Source organism: Peromyscus leucopus, chromosome 12 (assembly GCF_004664715.2).
Source record: "Peromyscus leucopus breed LL Stock chromosome 12, UCI_PerLeu_2.1, whole genome shotgun sequence".
NCBI lineage: Eukaryota > Metazoa > Chordata > Mammalia > Rodentia > Cricetidae > Peromyscus > Peromyscus leucopus.
This window is the reverse complement of record NC_051073.1, coordinates 62,422,091-62,437,250: the sequence shown is the minus strand read 5'-3', so window position 1 is coordinate 62,437,250 and position 15,160 is coordinate 62,422,091. Positions and strand designations below refer to the sequence as shown.

At 44.9% G+C, this 15,160-nt stretch overlaps 1 protein-coding gene across 2 annotated transcripts in view; it reads left to right on the top strand.

Annotated features, from left to right (window-relative positions):
* Nucleotides 1–386: 386 nt before the first annotated feature.
* Znf148 (zinc finger protein 148) overlaps nt 387–15,160 on the top strand; it is a 125,285-nt gene continuing 110,511 nt past the window's right edge. The window contains exon 1 of one of the 2 annotated variants that reach the window (XM_028886363.2): nt 387–542. The gene's annotated coding sequence lies outside the window, so the exon portion shown is untranslated. Of the gene's footprint in view, nt 543–795; nt 1,423–15,160 lie in introns of those variants that run through there. The other variant, XM_028886364.2, reaches the window with a different exon arrangement.

Sequence of the window (15,160 nt, the reverse complement as noted above, 5' to 3'; positions counted from 1 at the left end):
TCACTTCTCAGGGCGCCGGGCACGCACCCAGCCTCAAGGGGTGGACGTTCCTCCCAGGAGCTTTCTCAGCTCCGATCTAGTCCAAAGCGTCTTCCTTCCAGGCCCATCAGGGGCACCCGCGGCGCGGGGCCAGCTTCCCCGGCCACGCTGCGCCGCTGCTGACACGCAGGCGCCGGAATCCGAGCCACGCCGGGTCTCGCAGCCAGGTTCTCCGCGCCAGGCGAGGGCGGGCGGCCCGGAGCGCTTCCTGTGTGCGGGGCTTCCCACAATGCCCCGCGCCGGCAGCGGCGGCGACCGCGGCGGCGCTCTAGCCGCGCCATGTCTGCCTCTCGACTGCTCTGGGAGGAGGAAGAGAAGGAGGAAGAGGAGGAGGAGGAGGGGGAGGAAGAGGAGAAAGGCGCAGGGGTGGGAGCTGTCGCCGGAGCTGCCACAGCAAAAGTTCTCTCCCCTCCCCCTCGCCCTCCTTGCCGGGCCCGTGGGAAGGTCGGAGCCGCCGCCGCCGCCTGCAGTCGGTGACCGCGCGCCTCGGCGCCCGCCCCGCGGTAAACGCTCGGCCTGGCAGGCCCGGGCCCGGGAGGGCGGGGAGGGAGGGGCGGCGCGCGGGGCGGCGGGGGGGGGAGCGCGGCGGCGACGGCCCTGACCCGCGGGAGCGGCGGGCCAGCCGGGGGCGGGTGGGGGGGGGTTGGCCCGGAGGCGGCGGGCGCAGGCCGCGGGGAGGCGCGGGGCTGGGGGACGCGAGGAAAGCGGGGCGAGGATGGTGGGTCGGGGCTTGGAGAACGGAGAATGACGGGGGCGGCGGCGGAGGCGAGCTGGCGGCCTCCGAGGCCTGAAGGCCGGTGTCGGGTAGGAAGGAGGTGGGATGCTCGCGGGGAGGCCTCGGGGTTCCCAGGCTGCGGGCGAGGAGGCCGGCCAGACCCCAGGGCTCTCCGCCGCCTTGGTGCAGTGCTTTATGCACCGCAGGCCTCGGTCGCCGCCGCTGTCTCGGTGTGCTCTGGGGCTGCAGGGAAGGGCAGCGGCTGGAGAAAGGGGATTGCTTGCAGGAAGCATAGTGGGAGTGCGAAAGGGGAGAAAGGGACCGGAGGGAAGATGCCGGATAGGTGGAGGAATGCCGGGGGTGGCCGTGGAGCAGTCTTGAGGATTCTGGGGGTGTTCATTGTGCAGATGTTAGGTGTTTCATTATGGAAAGAGCCGAACCGTTTCCAAGGCAAGGAAGGAAGGCATAGAGTAGTTTCTGCGGATATAAGGGAGGGCATTTGCAACTAGAGGAGTGCTAAATATTAGAGAAGATGCAGGGAATGCATAATAGAATAGACAGATGTAGCATAATTATCCAATGCTGGCCCAAGGTCTAAAGAGTTATTCCAGATGGGCCAGAGTGGCCTAGTTCGGAACCTGTTTGGGCTCTTCAGTAGATGACATCCGGTAAGTGTGGGTCCCGCTGTGGTTGGGGTCATTGAGAATTAGTTACTTAGCTTGTAGATTGGTTTGAGACATTTTAGTGCCGCACTACTGAACTGAAAATCTTTGAAAGAGACCTTGAGAAACAGCCTGGCCTGTGGGGATTCTTGAGGCCACGGAGTTTAGAATTTTAGCAGATTTGGAGTATTGTCGCTTACCGGAGACTGGATGAACACGGTCCTGGTAGACACTGGAATAGGAATTACTTGGCCTGAGGTTTTCTTCTTCACTCCCTGGCTTCCATGGTTCCAGGAGAGCCGGTGCTGTATTTCAGCCTAGGTTGCAGGACACAAAATTATAATCGTTCGTGTTGAGAGTCGGTGCGTTATAGTCCCGTCTGTGGAGGCTCTATTTGTAGCCCAAAGGAGTCTAGTTGGATTGGTTCTATACCTTGGGTTGGCGGGAGATCCTTTTCCATTCACAATTCCGGATGTACTTTGTCATCAAGGCATGGTATTATTGAAGAAAATAACATCTGCCAGCAAAATGTAGGCGTGCAGAATGGAGGCTGTATAATATCTGTGTTGATCTTAGGTTATAAGGAGGTCAAGAGTAGTTAGTTAATCATGATGTCTTAGGAAACTTGAGGTGACAGGATGAGTCTAGGTCTGTTGAGGAGGGACAGTTAGCATCTCTATGTCAGGAAACCAAGTTCTTTCTGTTGTATTTACTGAGTGCACATTAGATCTGATTTTCAAGAAGGAACACTGGGTGAGGACAATGTCTTGGTGTCGGTCTCCCCCCCTCCCGCCCCCCCCCTCCCCAGGACAGGGTTTCTCTGTGTATTTCTGGCTGTCCTGGAAACTCACTTTGTAAACTGGCCTTGAACTCAGAGATCCATCTGCCTCTGCCTCCCGAGTGTTAGGATTAAAAGTGTGCACCACTGCATGGCTAGGTCAATGTCTTAAAATCTACCTGAATACTGTTCACCTTTTGTTATTAAGAGGAATTACATACATAATATGTTGTAATATGACTTCAGCTGAAGAGAAGATAATAAGTGCATTACATGTGACAAATCTTTTTATAGAAGTTGAAGGAAAAGAGATTAATGGGGAAGATGGAGTGAAATTTGGGAGAGGAATGGGAAACTCGGGCATCATTCATTCCATTAGCAAAGATTTCATTTCTCAGCTAAGGTGCTACTGAAGGTAGGGAGATTTTTTTCCATTACAATTTTTTCTTATAGAAATAATCGGGATTTTTGTTTTACAATAGTCGGGAAAATTTCTTGTCAGTGCATTTAGATTTGCTCACTTTTAAAGATTTTTATTTATGTGTATGTGTTTGTGTGAACATAGGCCACAGGTTTGCGGGTACCCAAGGAGGCTAGAAGAGAATGTTGGCTCCCCTGGATCCAACTGCCTGATGTGGGTGCTGGGAACTGAACTTGGGTCCTTTGGAAGAAGCACTCTTAACTGATTAGTTGTTTCTCCAACCTGATTTGGTCACTTTTAAAAAGGGCTTACTTGATGCGATGTACCAATTTTCTTTTTTTCCCTTTTTTTTTTTTGTTACCATGGTATGAGAAGTTCAGTCCGTCCCCCCCCCCACTAGTACTGTATAGTCAGTTCTTTTACTACAACACATCTAAATATAGTGCGTTGTTTTTCTCATGCAAATAATATGACTACATATGTCATTTAAACAGTTGTTCTGAGGGGACTGACAAAGAAGAGCAAACCCTGTCTATTGCAGTTTTGCTTTCTAGAGACTGCTGCCTGCTGTGCAGTGTGTCACCCCCTTCCGGCCCCCCTTTCCTGAGACAGGGTATCGCCATGTAACTCTGGCTGCTCTAGAACTGGTTTTGTAGACCAGGCTGGCCTGAAACTCAACAGAGACCCACCCTTCCATGAGCTGGGATTAAAGGCCCGTGCACCACCGTACCTGGTTTACTTTGTTGTTGTTGTTCAGGACTTCTGTCACCTAGACTGGCCTCTTAAGTGTGTAGGAAGATGGCCTTAGCTTTCTGAACCGTTTGCCTCCTTAAGTTTGGCATTAAAGGTGTGAATTCCACATCTAGTTTATGCAGTGCTGGGAATTGAACCCAGAACTTTTTTTTTTTGGGGGGCGGTGAAGTTTGAAACAGGGTTTCTCTGTGTAGCTCTGGCTGTTCTGAACTGGCTCTGTAGACCAGGCTGGCCTTGAACTCACAGAGATCCGCCTGCCTCTGCCTCCCGAGTGCTGGGATTAAACACGTGTGCCGTCACCGCCCTCTGAACCCAAGACTTTTTGCCTGCTGGGTGAACACTACCAGCTGAGCTGCAAATCCAGCCCACTGTTTTTCTTGACCTTGTTCTCACCTTACATCTTAAGAAAATAAACACACTTTGTACAGAGTAACCGTCACCTTCTGGCATTTTCATACATGTATATAATGCGCTTTGCTCATACTTACCTCTCTGCTACCTCATGCTGTCCCTCACTGTCCTTGTCCTCTGTCACCGGCTGCTACTCTTAAGCATTAATTTTTTGAAGTTCATGTTTTTCTCCAGCTCTCCTAAGTAGCTGGTAGGCTCATATCATTTCTGTCTGGCTCATGTAGCCCAGGGTGGCCTCGGACCGACTCCTCTTGCCCTTATCCTCTCAGATGCTAGGGTTAGCGATGTATGTCACCATGGCCTGCTCCATCATTTCTCTCTTTACCAAAATGACTCTAGGCATCAGCTTTCCCTGAGTGACATGGATGAATGGATGTCATTGACATGTTTTCTTCTTTTTTGTTCTCCATTCTGATCTTTAGTTATTTTTGTTTATTAGATGCCTTATACTTTCAAATGATGTGCTTAAGTCTTGATATTGAAAGTTTTACTTTAAATTTAATTTTTATTTAAATTAAAAATATTGTGTGTGGGCACATGTGCAGCAGAGTGAAGATGTTTGGAGGTCAGAGGGCAGCTTTCAGGAGTTGTTGTTTCTCTTTCACCTTTGTGTGGGTGCCGAGGATTGAACTCAGGTCATCAGACTAGCATCATTAAGCAGCAAAGCACTCTCTCCCCTGAACCATCTCGCTGGCCCTACCTAAGCCTTGAGTTTTAGAGGCTTTAATCCAACTACTTGAGGTTGTATCCCTTGACTTCCCCACTGTGTTAAAAGAGTCTTTAAGGGGCTGGAGAGATGGCTCAGTAGTAAAGAGCACTGGCTGCTCTTCCAGATAACCCGGGTTCGATTCCCAGGACTCACATGGCAGCTCACAACTATCTTTAACTCCAGTTCCAGGAGCTCTGGCACCTTCAAACAGACACATACACAGGCAAAACACCAGTGTACATAAAATAAAAATTTAAAGAAAAAGAGAGACTTTAAACTCTTCTAACCTTAAAGAGGGCTTTGTTAAAGTAGTTAGAAGTATTGGGTGAAATGATAGAGGGAAGTTTGGACCCAAACAAGACTTGTAGGAAACAGCATCTTTGCAGTATTAGATTTGCTGGTTTGAGATCGGGAAGAGTTGCTTTAAGGTAGTAATTGCTTGTTCATCTTGGAATCACCTCCTAGTTTGCGTATTTATTCTTTGGCGGTCTTCTGGAGAGTTTTAGCTGATGAAATATGGGAACGTGTTAAAGTGACCCCCGAATGTTCATTCCAGGTGTCTGAGGTGGTGGTGTTTGTTCGTTCATTGTTCCTTCATTCATTCTTTGGCGACAGGACCTCGATAAACTGTTCCACACTGACCTGGAACTTGCCAAGTTGTCCAGGCTTACCTTGGTCTTGAAATCCCTCTGTTTCAGTCTTTTGGATTACAGGCATGCACTACCATGCCTGGCCGTAACATTTTTTTTTTTTAAATTGCGCTTATTTATTGTGTGTGTGCATATACATGCACCATGATGCAAGTATGGAGGACAATTTGAGTGAGTCAGTTCTACCTTGTGGTTCTGTGGGATTAAACTCGGGTCAGCAGGGTTTGCAGCAAACGCTTTTCCCCACTCAGCCATTTCCCTGGCCCTTTGCTCTAACCCCTATGTTTTTCTTAAATAATGGATTGGTGGGGACATATGGTGGACAAATCATCAGGGCTGGTGAGATGGCTCAGCTTGCTGCCAAGTGTGATGACCTGAGTTCAATTCCCTGGACCTATGTGGTAGAAGGAGAGAGCTGACTCCTGCAAATTGTCCACTGACCTCTACATGCAAGTGACACGTGTGTGCATGTGTACACACATAATAAATAATAAAAATGATTTCAGAATTTGTATATGGAGTTAAGTTCAGCATGATAGATGTGGGGAGTAAGATACTGTTCTACTTTTAGGAAATCTTGTTTAAGTAAACTTGGAAGCCTCTTACTCTTAATAATGTCAAGATTTCTTTCACATGTAGGTGTGAAGACTGAATATCTTATGTGCATTATTCTCTTAAAAAATTTTTTTTTGGTATTGCAGATTACATCTAGGGTCTTTTTGCATCTTAGGCAAGGACTCTGACACTGAGCTAGCTTTATCCCCTTTGCGTATTCATTTATATTAATTCTCTCTCTTTTCTTCTCTTTGAAAATGCTAACTAGATTGTAACCTGTTCTAGAACTGAGACTTTATCTTTGGGGAAACTGAGCAGTTGGTATTTTGTTTGTTTGTTTTTCTCTGTTTGTTATTTAAGGCAGGGTTTCTCTGTGTAGCCTGGCTGTCCTGGAACTCACTCTGTAGACCAGGCTGGCCTTGAACTGACAGAGATCTGCCTGCCTCTGCCTCCCGAGAGCTGGTATTAAAGGCGTGCGCCACCACTGCCTGCTAACAGTTTGGTTTTCAGTAAATACTTGTTGAATGCTTGCTAGAAGGTAGTGTTGTATTAGTAATGATAATGACGCTTCATGAAATGACTGACTCTGTGAGTGTTATAGACAAAAGCATATAGCTGAGTGTTTGGTGCATACCTTTAGTCATAGCACTCGGGAGGCAGAGGCAGGAGGATCTCTGGGAGTTTCAGGCCATCCTGGTCCCATATAGAGAGTTCCAGGCCAGCCAGGGCTACAAAACAATACCTTGTCTCAGTGAACACACCAACACAGGTGTGTTTCTGAATGTGAGTTTGAGAGAGGGAGGACAAAAGAGGTGTCTACGCTCATGGAAGAAGATGGAATGGATGAGATTGGAGCTCTCATCTGGTGTAAGCAGTGAAGGGTTGAGATCAAAGGGCTGCTTCTATGAGCTGGCTGGAGAAGGGTGCTGGTTTTAATTTGCATTTTCTTAACTCTCTGTTTTAAGAATCTTGACTTAAGGGCTAGGGAGATGTCTCAGAGGATAAGAACCCTTGTTGTGTGAGGTTTGAGGATCCACGCTTCAATCCCCAGAGCCCAGAAAAAGCTAGAGTGGTTGCATCCATGCCTGGAACCACCCCCAGCACTGTGTGTAGGATAGAGGTGGGGTTTGGGGGTGGGCAGAGACAGAAGAGCTAAGTAGTTCAGCTTCATTGAGAGACCTTGTCTCAAGGGAAGAAGGCAGAGAGCAGGACACTGGCCTTCCAGCACGTACCTGTTTACACACATACCTGTATACACCACACATACACACCCGCATACACATGCACACATTCCCCCCCCCCAAACAAAAAAGATTTACAGGCATGATGACCAAAGTCTGTAATTGAGAGGTGGAGGGTGAGGCAGGAAGATGTTGAGTTCTGGGTTAGCCATAACTATAGTGTGAGACTGTGTCCCTCTTTACCCCAAGCCCCAAACAATCTGATTTAATTCGTTTTGAGAAAAAAATAGATGAGGTCCCCCTCCCCCCTTACCCCATTAGGTGAGAATAGCAGTTGTGGAATAATTCACTAAGATTTTAGGAAATTGATTTAATTTTTTTAAATTATTATTTATTTCCATGTGTACATGAGTGTGAGCACACATACCACAGTGCATGTGGAAGTCACGGGACAACTTGCAGGGGTCAGTTCTCTCCAACCCTGTAGGTCCCAGGGATAAACTCTGTCGTCAGGCTTGGCAGCAGGTGCCTTTACCTGCTGAGCATCTCACTAGACTGAAACTGATCTTTTGAAATATAAGTATTGCCAGATGCGAATTTTAATGTTTCATAGTAGTGTTGAGACCCTTTGTGGACACCTTTTCTGAATTACCTTTCAACCTGTAGCACCACTTTGTACAACTGTTACTGAGTGTCTATTGCACACTGTTCGAGAGGTTTTTAAAGTTTACTTGAGATGTGGTCTTTTTGAATACGTAATTCTTTCAGGGTGGCACATTTAAAAGCAGTACAAAGTGTAATATTTTGAGGACCCTCATTGTTGACAAGTCTTTTTAAAACCATATTTTTTGTTTGTTTATTTTGTGCGTGTGGCGGTCAGAAGACAACTTGTGAGAGTCTGTTTTCTTCTTCCATTGAGTGGATCCCAGAGATCCACCTCAGGTTGTCAGGCTTAGTGGCAAGTGTCGTCACTTGGTGGGCCATCTTACTGGCCCCTGACGAGTCTTTTTACTCCACAAGTTTTGATTTTTAGAAGTGATAAATACTAATCAGTGTCAAATAGAGAACATAGAGAATAGTTTTACTTATAATTAATTCAGTTGTTCAAAGACACAGGAATGATTTTCTTGGTTGACTTAATTGGCTTTAGAAAATACTCTCAAAAAAAGAAGTTGGGAGTATTTTGGACAGCAGTGACTACAGTTAGACACTTGTAAGTGTTAGTTGAGCAAAATTAGATGGGTGGAATGCGTGAATAAAAAGTAAGGGTTAGCTCTGTGTGTGTGTGTGTGTGTGTGTGTGTGTGTGTGTGTGTACACATGTGTACACATGCACATTTTGAGTCAGGGTCTCACTGTGTAGCCCTGGCTGTTCTGGAACTCTGTTATAGACCAGGATGGCCTTGAATTCACAGAGATCCTCCTACTTCTGTCTCCTAAGTATTGGGATTAAAGATGTACACCACCACACCTGGCTAGACAAAGGAGTTTTGAAGACTGTCAATAGCATCGGAGTTCAGATTATTGGGAATATTAATAGTTAATAGTACTGGGAAAGAATAAGATGATGCTGTAGATGTTTGTGGGACTCCCTAAGGTGGTGGTTCTCAACCTGTGGGTTGTGACCCTTTTGGAACCACAGTAGCAAAATGACAGTTATGAAGTAGCATTGAAATGATTTTATGGTTGGGAGTCACCGCAACACGAGGAGCCATATTAAAGGGTCTCAGCGTCAGGAAGGTTGAGAACTGTTGTCCTAAGGAGTTTCAGAGTGGAACCCAAGGGCTCCAGGTTTCTTGGACAGCCCTAGAGTGAGCCTACCGTCTGGATCTGTTTGAATGCTTTCTTCCTGTTTCCTCTTAACTGTTCCTACTGGTCTGTTTCTTTTTGAATTAGTTGGGTATATTTTTGAGCCCCCTGCAACAATTTTGGGGTCTTTCCCATCTTTATGTAGTGCAGCTTTTAGTTTATTTTCTGAGCCTACCTTGCAGATTCCTCGGTTAGTGAGTGAAGAACACGAGTCTGGCATTTTCCTGTACACTTTCCTTAGAACTGCTGTCTGAATTGCAGATGGACTGATAGGACTGAGAGCGTGTGTGCAGTGGACACACACATGCCTGTGGAATAAATAAGTGACCCAAAACTAGTTCAGGAGAGCCGAATTCTCCGTTTTCTGTTTAGTTTTATTTATTTATAATTTGCCTTTTTATACAAACAAGAATTAAGGGGATTGATAAAAATGGGCGCACTAGAAAGGAGTGAACATAATTTGAGGAGATATGGTTGAAGAAAAATACATTAACTATAAAATTGTTCAATATGACTGGTGGCTCGTGCCTGTAATCCTAGCGCCACAGAAGCGGGAGGATTGCTGCTGGTTGAGGGGCAGCCTTGTCTGCATAGCAGCCTCCAGGCCAGCTAGGATACAGAGTGAGATGCTGGACTTACCCACCGCCCACCCCGCCTCCAGAAGGGGAATCGATTGGTTTAGATGATGGGGAACTCTGGACTTACCCACCGCCCACCCCACCTCCGGAAGGGGAATCGATTGGTTTAGATGATGGGGAACTCTGGACTTACCCACCGCCCACCCCGCCTCCAGAAGGGGAATCGATTGGTTTAGATGATGGGGAACTAAAGCTAGTGTGGAAGAGAATCAGTGGTTCTACAAGAAGGGAATGATGAAGATAAGTCATGTCTAGTGAGAAGCAGGGGAAGGTGGGAGGCAGGGAAAGAGGGTTGCTCGAGGAGGAGGATGGTAAGACTACTTGAAGCATGAGAGTTAACAGAAAGCTTGGAATGTACCAGAGATTATTTACATAATTTATAGATAAGGAGTTTAGAAAATGGAAGGATGATTAGGTACCTCATATATGAAAGCACTGTTAGATTCTGTCAGGAGTGAACTCTTTGGGAATTATATTCTGGGGGAGCTAGACCTGAGCACAGATACACAGTGATTACAAGTATGCCATAAAGAGCAAACTGTGCCATAAGAAAATACCCACTGTTACTGAAGTTATAAGAATGGGCTTGACTAGGGACGAACCTGGGGCAGCATTGCTGTACCACAGAAGTGGGATTTTAAAGCCTGGTGTATTGGTACAGGTCTGTAATTCCAGCACCCAAAGGCAGAGGCAGGGACAGGAGGATCCAGCTTTCCAGGCCAATTTGGCCTACATAGGTAGTTCAAAGTCAGTCTAGGCTACATAGTGAGACCTTGTCTCAAAAAAAAAAAAAAAGATATAAATACATAAAATAATTTAAAAAGAACATTTTAGTCTGAGAGCTTGGAGATGAGACAGCTAAGGTCTATGGGGAATGCTATAATATTTAAATGATGACCCACAGTAAGAAATACAAGGCACATCTCAGTTAATACATGTGTATATGAATATGTGTATATATGTAAAACAAAAACTTTCCAATATAACCAAAACCATCTTTACCAAGTTGGATGTTCTCGAATAATATGTATTCTTTAAAAAAGTTATCATTATTTTGTGTGTATGGATGCTTTGCCTGCATGTATGTCTGCACCCACGTGTATGCAGTGCCCCTGGAGATCAGAAGAGGGCGTTGGATCCCTTGGGATTGGAGTTACAGACAGTTGGTAGCTGCTGTGTGGGTGCTGGAGATTACACCCAGGTCATCTGGAAGAGCAGCCAGTGTTCTTCTGGGCTATCCCTCTAGCACTCCCTCTTTTTTTTTTTTTTTTTTTTTTTTTTTTTTTTTTTTTTTTTTTTTTTTTTTTTTTTTAAGACAGGGTCTCATTATGTATAGCCTTGGCTCACTATGTAGACCAGGCCTTGAATTCTTAGATCCACCTGCCTCTGCTTCTTGAGTGCTGTGATGAAAGACTTTGTGCCACTCTAGATATTATCTAAAAGGAAAAATACCTCCCACTCCCCAGACCCCCCCAAAAAGCAAAACTGGCTTAGGGGGTTTGGGGTAGGAGCCTAATTATCACCCATGAAGTGGGTTTCATGAGTTTCTAAATAATCACAGCCTGTAGTGAGAAGAGCAGAGGGGTCAGTCCATGAGTTGGGCATATCACGTTTTAAAGTAGGTAGAGTTAGTTTGGGCTGGGTAGAGTATGAGAAATCTGAGAGCTAAGTAAATAGTTTGTATTTGGTACGTTAGTGTTGTGCTTTGTAAGCAAATCAAAGCTGGGGTTTTGTCTGGGCCTTTGTATCTCACATTCTATAATTGTAGAATAATTCTCAATAATTCTCAACCTGTGGGGCTACAACCCTTTGGGTTGCATATCAGATATTTACATTACAATTCATAACAGCAGCAAAATTACAGTTATGAAGTAGCAGCAAAATAATTGTATACTTCCACCACAACATGAGGAACTGTATTAGAGGGTCACAGCATCAGCAAGGTTGAGAAACCACTGTTGTAGAGACTTATTTCCTTTCCTGAACCTCTGCTTTCTTACCAAGAAATTGATAATCGTACCTTTCTGATAAGGTTGTTATGGGGCTTTGATGATTAAAATATGTTAACATAGCATTGAGGCATGTTAACATATATCATAAATGTATAGCTATGGAATTTTGAGTAGAGAATTTAAGTCAAGAACTATATATTAGACTTTCTTTCCCTTAGTGCTAAGGATTGAAACTGGGGCTTTGCACATGCTAGGCAAATGCTCTACCACCGAGTTATGACCCTAGGCTTATTTATTCAATCTGACAGTACCCTACAGTGCTGGGGCAGTGTGGGAACACAATAAGATAGGAGATGAGAAGACCAGTTAGGAGCTCATAATGAAGCCCCGAAGGGCTTGAGTTAGGTAGCAGTAGGGTTAGGGATGAGGATGGGATAGCGTTATTGTAGTGGAGAGACTGCGTGACTAGGAAAATTCAAATGGCAGCCGCTGAAATTGGATTGTATTTTTGGGTAGCACAGTGGGTGCGTTAGACAGTTTCTTTCATGTAGTAAGGACTTAAACACTTTGTATGATTAAATTTGCAAACTGGGATGGATTGTGAGTAGAAATAGCAATGAGTACGATATGAGAAGGAGGGGTTAGATTACAGGATATTTTTTGATGGACTAACAGAGTTTACTCAAGAATCTTTGGATACTTACTGTACAAGGTTTTATGGTAGGCAACAAAAGGATATATCTGTTTATGAATGCACAATCCATTTTCCTGAGGCATTTATCTAGGGATGAAATATATGCATCCGTCTATGACACAAATTATATGACAGCTTTGATCAGGCTTTGTGGAGGAATTGGTGTGTACTTAGAACTTGAAGGACAGGTAGGGCTGTATAGGCAAGATGATGAGGGCAGTAGACAGGACAATTCTGGGTGTGTTGAGGGGCTGGTGGTTTAAATCGGTGGTAATTAAGGTTCATGTTGAGGAATGGAGAGAAATAAAGCTAGAAAATAGTAGAGGAAGAGCGCAAAATCCGGACCAGAATGATTTAAAGCATTTATTGAAATATGCCCAATAAGGTATTCTAATCCTAAAGGCATAGCATAATATGTTTTGCAGCTTACTTATTTACGTATTCATTTACACAGCTACCTCCTAGCTTAATATATAGGAGGTTTCTAACATTTCTTACATCCCATAAGCTCCTTGTGTGTTGCCTCCAAGTTGGAAGAGGTCTCCTCCAAACTGCAGTAATGATTCTAATCTCTGTCATTCTCTGTGACTTTGAACTTCATATAAATGCAATATCACCTCTGTGTCTGTTTTCTTTTGCTTAAAATTATTTCTGTTGCATATAGCAGTAGTTTATTTTTTATCCCTCCTTAGGTGTCTTCTATATTACTATTCAACAGTGCATTTACCCATTCTACAGTTGTCGGACAGTTGAATAGTTTGTAATTTGGAGAACTCGTAGGAGCTGTAACTTGACTTAAGATATAGTGGGGAACCATTGATGAAGTTTTGTTTTAACTGATGAGTTTTGAGTGGAGAAGTGAGAAGAGGGCTTAAGAATGGAGTCTTAAGACCTTTTCCTTGTGTGATGGAGACATAACTGGAAGATATGTATAAGGCTGTGGCAAAGTGAAGAAGTATTGAGGATGGAAGTTCCTGGAACTTGCTCTGTAGACCAGGAATAAAAGTGACTGAGGACTGTGGTCCTGCTAAGAGATCATTTGGTTATGCTGTACTGGTTCAGTGTGGAAAGACGTTGGGTCAGGTGTCGGGATCACACCTTAGTCCCAGCACTGGAGTGGCTGAAGTAGGAAGAGTGCAGTGACTCTGATGCCAGCTTGGACTACATAAGGAGATTTGGGTTCAAGACAAAACCAAAACAAACTAAAGAGAAGTATAGAGGGTAGGCTGTCTAGCAAGAGTTAAAGTACTGGGTGTAGAGCCAAGAGGTCCAGCAGAGACTTCCGACCACATGTGTGAGGTTGGTTACTGACACTACTCCTGTATTTGGTAGGGCACTCACTGGTGGTCAGGAAATAATTTGGGCTGACACTCTGTTACTTGAAGCAGTAGTAGAAGGGTTGGGTTAAGAACTCGGTGTATGGGGTTGGAGAGATGGCTAAGTGGTTAAGAGCCTTGGCTGCTGTTCCAAAGGAGCCAGATTCAAGTCCAAGCACCTGCATGGTGGTCACAACCAGCTTTTACTCCAGTCTCGGGGATCAGTCACCCTTTCTTTGTGTCTATTGCTTGCATGTGGTGCACAGATAGACACCAAGACAAAAACACCCATACACAGAAATAAATGTATTTATTTATTTATTGTCTTTTTTCTTTTCCTTTTCAGGCAGTTCCTCTACATAGCCCTGGTTGTCCTGGAACTTGTTCTGTAGACCAGGCTGGCCTCAGACTCACAGAGATCCACCTGTCTCTTGTGTCCTGAGTTCTGACATTAAAGATGTGTGCCATTATACCTGGCTTTATAAATAAATAAAATAAAAAAGAGCCCGGCGGTGATGGCGCATGCCTTTTATCCCAGCACTCGGGAGGCAGAGGCAAGTGGATCTCTGAGTTCGAGGCCAGCCTGGTCTCCAAAGCGAGTTCCAGGGAAAGGCGCAAAGCTGCACAGAGAAACCCTGTCTTGAAAAAAAAAAAATAATAAAAAAATAAAAAAGAAATCAATGTATGTTCAGTTTCCTTAGGAATAATAGATTGTAGCAGAGGGTGATGACTGAAAGGTTATTTTTCGGGAACTGTGGAAGATCTCCATATGAAAAAGGAAGAAAAGGTTGAGGCAGTATTAAGAGGGAGAGCACTGAGCTGGGCATGGTGGTGCAAGCCTTTAATCCCAGCTCTTGGGAGGCAGAAGTAGGAGGATCTCTCTGAGTTCAAGGCCAGACTGGACTACAAAGTGAGTTCCAGGACAGCCAGAACTACACAGAGAAACCCTGTCTCAAATAGAGAAAATACCTACACTTTGGGTTAAGAGGAGTGGTCTTGACATAAGCCAAGGCCAGTGCAGAATTGTGAACCATGAATCTAGTGTAAGGAATGCAGTGTGCAAATCAAGGTCTTATGTGTCTCTGCCAAAGAGATAAGGACTTGAATGGTGGGCCGAGGGCTTGGTACATGGAACTTTCGTTTTCTCTTGTGATCTTCAAGAAAGCCAGTCACCAGAATGCATGGAGGTGTACTCAGTGAGCTAGGAGAGTGTGGAATAATGGACGTAGGGATTGGATTGAGTTTACTTTAACAAGGATGGATATGTTATTCCGAAACTGGAGGCAAGAAGTAGCAGATGCATGGAGGTACCACATTTTAGAAGCTGTAAAGAGGATTATAGGTACCAAAGGTATGATCTGAGAATTTCATGGAAGGACTTGAGTATTTGAATAGGATTAAGCATTTCAGTATGGAAATGTAGATTAGTTGATAGGATAGTTATATTTAGAATAAATTGTGGAAGATTTAATGTGTTTCTGCTGATTTTTGTCAAGACAGGGTTTCTCTCTGTAACAGTCCTGGCTGTCCTGGAACTTGCTTTGTAGACCATGCTGGCCCTGAGCTCACAGAGGTCCACCTGCCTCTGCCTCCCTAGTGTTGGGATTAAAAGTGTGTGCCACCACTGCCACCATGGGGCTGTCTCCATATATATATAATGAACATTAGTGTTTTGCCTTCATGTATGTCTGTGTGAGGTGTCAGATGTGGAACTGGCGTTACAGACAGTTGTGAGCTGCCATGTGAGTGCTAGGAATTGAACCCAGGTCCTCTGGAAAAGCAGTTGGTGCTCTTAACCACAGAGCCATCTCTCCAGCCCTCTCCTGGTATTTTTAATACCTAGTGTGTAAGTGGAGAAAACAGGTGAGGATAGACTCA